Source organism: Pocillopora verrucosa, chromosome 1 (genome assembly GCF_036669915.1).
Source record: "Pocillopora verrucosa isolate sample1 chromosome 1, ASM3666991v2, whole genome shotgun sequence".
NCBI classification, from domain to species: Eukaryota; Metazoa; Cnidaria; class Anthozoa; order Scleractinia; family Pocilloporidae; genus Pocillopora; species Pocillopora verrucosa.
Genome location: NC_089312.1, coordinates 1,927,902 through 1,934,103, shown reverse-complemented (window position 1 = coordinate 1,934,103; position 6,202 = coordinate 1,927,902).

Sequence of the window (6,202 nt, the reverse complement as noted above, 5' to 3'; positions counted from 1 at the left end):
TTCTTTAGCGCCGTGTGATCGCATCGTTGTTATAGCCTAAACGTGGAAGAATAACTTGCTACGTAAATAACAAAGCGACTTTCGACCAAAAGATGCGTTATGTGGGTATCAGCGGCCATCCCGAGGGGTCGACCCCCGGGCACCCAGGGGCATTTGTCACAGCTGCCGTGACAAATACATGCTAAAGCCCCTCGGGTAGGGCAAAAAATTGGGACAAATACCCCCACCCCTGGAGCAACCTGGGCAACATATAGTCGGTGTTGCCTGTTCCTCGATGCAAAAGTACGAGTGATCATGGTTTACTGAAGCCACATCAGCACTAAAATCCACACAAGTCTCTATGGAGTCCTCAAATTCGAGCTTTCTGGGGCAAACTTTCTTGGCTTGCGGTTGTTCATCACATTGTCTCTTCCTATCGGCAAGACGCTTCGAATGCAAACTAACCGTATGAAATTGAAATCTCGATGTCGCTTTCCTTAAAATGCAATGAACAGATTCTTGGATCGCCGAGTGTCTTGAATTTTTTATCCGCTCGCTTACAGAAAACCTCCCACTTCTTACGCTCATTGGGCCTTGTAGGAAAGCAAAAATAACTGAGATCAGGTCGTTTCTTACTCCCATTACGGCACAGAGCAACAGCACAATACTTGACCATGGTACACAGGAAAATATTACCTCGAGGGCTAGAAGAACATCGAGCGAGCGAGCTTGCTTGTCCTGTGGCGAAAACCGCTGAACGTTGAGACAGCAGATTACGTGCAAATCCCGTGGGTATGGCCCCGGGGTATTTTGCCAAAAACGCAAAAGCGCTCTAATGCCCCGCGTGCGGGGCATGCCTTTGCTACAAATCCCCTGCTAAGCCCGTGGGTTGCCCTTGGGTTGCCCGGGGGTCGACCCCTCGGGATGGCCGCTGATACCCGCATTATTGTTCACGCTTTATTTGCAGTCTTGCTTTATTTACTGTCCTCATTGTTCGACTTGCGACTCCATTGACAACATTTTACACACAAGCTAAGACAAAAGCACAATGTGGCGTCATATCACAATTGTTTTATTTTGTTTAATAGTTGAAGATCATAGATTATGGTTCGTCGGCATGAAATTATATATTTTTGACGCTTCGTTGATCTGCTGGAGGTGAGATCGACTGAGAGGTCAAAGTTGTGATAATTTGTCTGCGTCGCGTCACGAAGTCTTCCTTGAATCACAGAAGTTTGGCCTTTGGTTGTTTATTTTAAATATTGTAGGTTTTTGCTTTATCGCACTAAGCCCTCCGTAAAAATTTGAAGTAGTAGATTGTGATGTGATTTTATTGCGGTCCCGCTGATTTTAGCTGTTCTTTTTTTAGTACTGTTTCTAGATCATTTTTGGATTTATTGCACGTTTGGGTGGATTTGTCATAACTTACCCCGTTTATGACAAATTCACACAATGATCCAATCGAAAATCGGGGTAAAGTTGGCTATGGCAAGTCAGTAGGATATATTCCACCTAAAGAATGAATTTCACAGAATTTACCCCGTTTTTCTAGAATTCGCTGATCAAATGGAAAATCTGAGTAAAGATGGCATATGGGAACTTAGCATGTTGGCCACTTGCGGATGAATTCGTAGAATTTATCCCGTTTTTCTAGAATTCGTTGAAAAAAATGGAAAATCGGCAAATATCACTGAGTCTGAGTCTGAGTCTGAGGAGATTATTTTGCTGGAAAAGAGAATGTAGCCTTCCCTATAAAATATCAGTTTATCAGTCTGCAAGTTTTGGTGTTATGTTTTACCACTGTGATGTTCTGATTGTTGAAAAGGTCTGCATATTCCTCACACCCTTGGAATTTAAGTCAGTTTAGCGTTAAAAATGTTTTCAGGCAATGAGAAATTTCCCCAGAAGTCGCTGTATACACAGATGCATGTGCATACATTGACGGCAAACTATTGATTTATCTTTGCGTTATAAAAGTGAACAACTACGTAGAGACCCACGGGTACTATTCACCGTCAGATAAAACATTGTAACAGAATAATTAAAGGGTTGAGTGCAAAAGAAGCCCTTGGTGACTTGGGATGAACTACTATCGTCTCATTCCAACATGGTGTCTGTTTACTTGTGGAACCAATGGAGAACTTGACATGACATCAAGAGTCACTTAGCAGGGCTTAACAAAAGAAAAATCTATGTAAGCAAAGGACAAGTTTTAAGTTTCTCTTCCAAATATTTAATGCCTTTCGATCACGTACAAATAAAAAAAGAAACAATATACATTAAATTTATAATACTGATAAATCACGTGTACGTTTTTATTTAATTGATTATTAGTATTAAAGTATAAAATAAACCTCTTGGCAATGTAAGATAACTGACTAAACTTATAAGTGAAATCTTACATTGTCAAGAGAGGCGTGAAAATGATAGTTATTCACTATCACTTCTTTTCCTTGATCTGCCGCTTGCTTTTCTTGGTGGGGCACAACCGGGCCGCGTCTCGTTGGGCATTCGGCACGTACGTGGCCAGACCCTCGACACTTGTGACACCGAACTGGAATAAAAATATAAATGAGAAAATTACAAACAAGCACAATGCTGTTGCAGTCCAAATAAGAGGGAAGGGAAGTTTTCCAGAAAAATGTCCTCTAACTTGAACCTCTCTGAGTAGAGCCGGAAAAAACACAAAGTCCCAATTAAAAGTCCTGCCTCAGGTGAGCATCATCTGGCCTCACCTTAGACTCAAACGATAAAACCTTTTGGGTCAGGGTTAGACAAAAGGGAATCTTTTGGCACCAGACACACCAACAGTCGTGTATACATTTATTATTCGTCTTCATGAAATACCTGTACCAGAATTTTGACCGTTCCTACAATGCTTTCTCCTCCTATCTTTCACAAGATTTTGATGTTGCCATAGCTATCAAATTAAAACTGTAAGATTTGTCTCTGGTCACTCTTAGGGGTTAAAGGGTTAAGATTTTTTCCTTCCATAACGGGTAAAACAGATCCTATTTAATGGTTCAGAGATGACCTTTCTACAAGTAACTGGAATTGAGGCAATGGAAGATATTACTGCATGCTCAGTATATTGTTGCACAAAAGTATTTAAAAGTTTCCTGTTTCTGAATTTCAGTAGTGGATAACTGTTGTATTCCAGCACTGTTATTTTCCAGCCCCTCTCAGCTGTTCTCAGTTTCTCAGCAGGAGTTAACTATTGTATTCCAGCACTGTTAATTTCCAGCCCCACACAGCTGTTCTCAGTTTATCAGCAGGATTTACTGTTGTATTCCAGCACTGTTAATTTCCAGCTCCACACAGCTGTTCTGAGATTACTAGCAAGGAATAAATATTCTTTTCCAGTACTTACTTGTATTTTCAGTTGCATACTATTCTTCCCACATTTCTTAATAAATGAACCTATATTTAGTGGACACTTCTATATCACAGACACTGGAGAAGGTTCTCAGAGAAGTTACCTTTGATACTTTTATAACTATAAAAGTAATAGCTTTCACTGCAATTTAAAGTGATTTAATTTTTGAAATACAGTTAACTTCTCCACTAACCCCACAACACCTGTGCAATTACAAATAACAAATATGGAGAGTTGCAAATTACTTTCAATACTTTATAGTGCAAGCAATGTATTCCTTATCGTGATTTTTCAGTGTTTTCTTTCCATTTACAGACTCAAGTGGCTGTCATGAAAAAAACAAATTCAAACAAATTTACCTCACTTCTTAAAGCAAGAAGTCACAAGACTAAACAACAAGTGTAGAAACTTAGACATACTTAGGCTAAAACTCTGATTTAAAATAAAAAAATGACCCCCCTGCAAAAAAAAATTGTTCCACTGTCTTTGATACCATCCTGTCACTCTCCTATTTTCTTTCACTTTTTTTACTTCTAATTTGTAAACACATATAATGCTTCTTCTCAATGGGAAGTGTCTTCAAGAAAACCCAAATAACGAAACAGTATTGGCAAGAAAGATAGCCAAATGAACAGTGGTATCGAATTAGAGCTTGGAGCAATTAAACGACATGAATGGCTGCTACACCCCATTCTTTTTTCCCAGGTCTACATGAACTAGATTTTGAGCACAGAATGCAATACTTCGCCAAACATCTGCTTTGATGACTCACTTAAAAGTGTGCATGATTATCACCTCTTGCTGAGATAACACACTTCACTTCAATGTTTTTATTACTACACATATGGGGGCTTTGGTAAGATTGTGGAAAGGAGGGACAACGTTTGAGCAGCTGGGAGGGACCAAAATGACAGTGTGACAGCCATTTATTCCCACTTGGATGGCAAAGTCTGGGGAACCTTCCCCTGGAAATTTAAAAGTTTAGATGTCCAAAAGGGTCCATTTTAGGCCACTATTTCCCAAGTTGGCTGAAAATTATAGCTGCTATAAGGGTGAATATTGACACTGAATTAATGAATAGAGTACCTTTTATGTAACTAACTATATAAACATTATACATAGCAATGTTGTCTCTATAATGATGTCTGTGTGGTCTTGTTTGATTTTTACTTTTGCCTTGCCCAAAAGATGAGATTGTGCTGAGGACGACATTAGATTTAGGGGTACAGTGCTGTGATTTCTAACACAGTATCTTTAATGCAATTACTGATGGCAAAGGAGTCAATTAGTACTTCAATGATAAATGTAGAGCATGGCAATTAATGAAACGATCAATGTCTAATCATGAACTAGCTCTTTGTCAGTGACAAGTTCACAAAATTAATATTGGTGAAGGTTACTTCATACAACAATTACTGTAAACCACCATACCAAAAAACATGGTGACTGGTACATTCAACCAGAACTCTTTGTGCAAGAAAATACTGGAACCACTCATAAAAACAAGCAGTAAAGGTCTGAAAAATTTAAACCTTGCATACATAATGTTGTTGTTTTGTGAAATATTGCTTTCTACGAGTGCCTTAGCCAAAGAGTAATAGTAAAATGCACAGGTGCCATCTTTGTCTGTGAGTGGATTGAATCTATTGGGTGAACACCAGAAAAAATAGTAATATTGATACAAATAGGCTGAGGGTTTAGTATAGGTATGCTGTGGTTTAGTATAGGTATGCTGTGGTTTAGTATAGGTATGCTGTGGTTTAGTTTTATCCTTAGTTTAATTCTTTTACTTTTAATAGAGGCCAAATTGATAGTGACACATCATCTCATCATAACTTAGGCTAGGAGCTAAATTTTATCTTTCTTTACACAAAATGCATTTTTCATTCATATCATTAACAAAACCAAAGGAAAATGATGTTTATACCAAGGACAAAAATTAAGCACAACATATACCTTTTTATAACTAGTGCATAATTCGCCAAGAAAATGTTTAGAATAGAGCTAACCACCTCATCAGCACTTTTGTTTTCTTTGCTTTGCTGCTGGTTCTCATCCATGCCTGTATGAATGATATTAAGTAAGGGAGAAAGGATTGGTATTTTCTAAGCAAAGATAGTTGCAGAGAGTTTCTCCACTAATATACAGATCACCAAATGCTCACAATGAATGCCAACAAGACCAAGTTCTTGCTAACACATGTAGGAGCAATAATTGCTAATAGTAGGCAATAGTCTGTATTGAATTAAGTATTCATTTCTGCATGAATTAGTGTTTATTTCATTTAATGTTTGTGACACATAGTTGAAAAAGTATGGATAATGTGGTAACATATAACCTACATATTATTATCATATTCCTTATAATTTGGTACAAGGGACTTTACTCTAAATTGATCAAAATAAAGAAAGTGGCATATGTCAGCCACTGATTTAAATAGAAAAGCACTAATTATTAAGTGAAGAGTAATTTTGCTGCAATTCTGTCCCCTCTGGGTGAGCAAAGAGAATGATTTAATACATTGTAACCCAACTGTTACTTGTTGGAGAGCATTGGGAGACAGCACCCTATCCTTTATGAAAGAGACCAGATCTTCATCATACGAGTTAGCAGTTTGTGAGTTAACCTCCCAGGATATGTGATATTTGACATCAACCATACCAGAGGTTGAATTTTTGCGTAGTCCCATACATTTACAATGAATACATGTCTTCCACTGTATCCATAATAGCCATCATTGTAGGCACAATGAGATGGAGAAAATCACACATTTTTGGGCATTGAAACACCGAGATCTGCCCTGTTTTTCAATTATGTAACATCTAGTTTTACATGTCCCACGCAAAA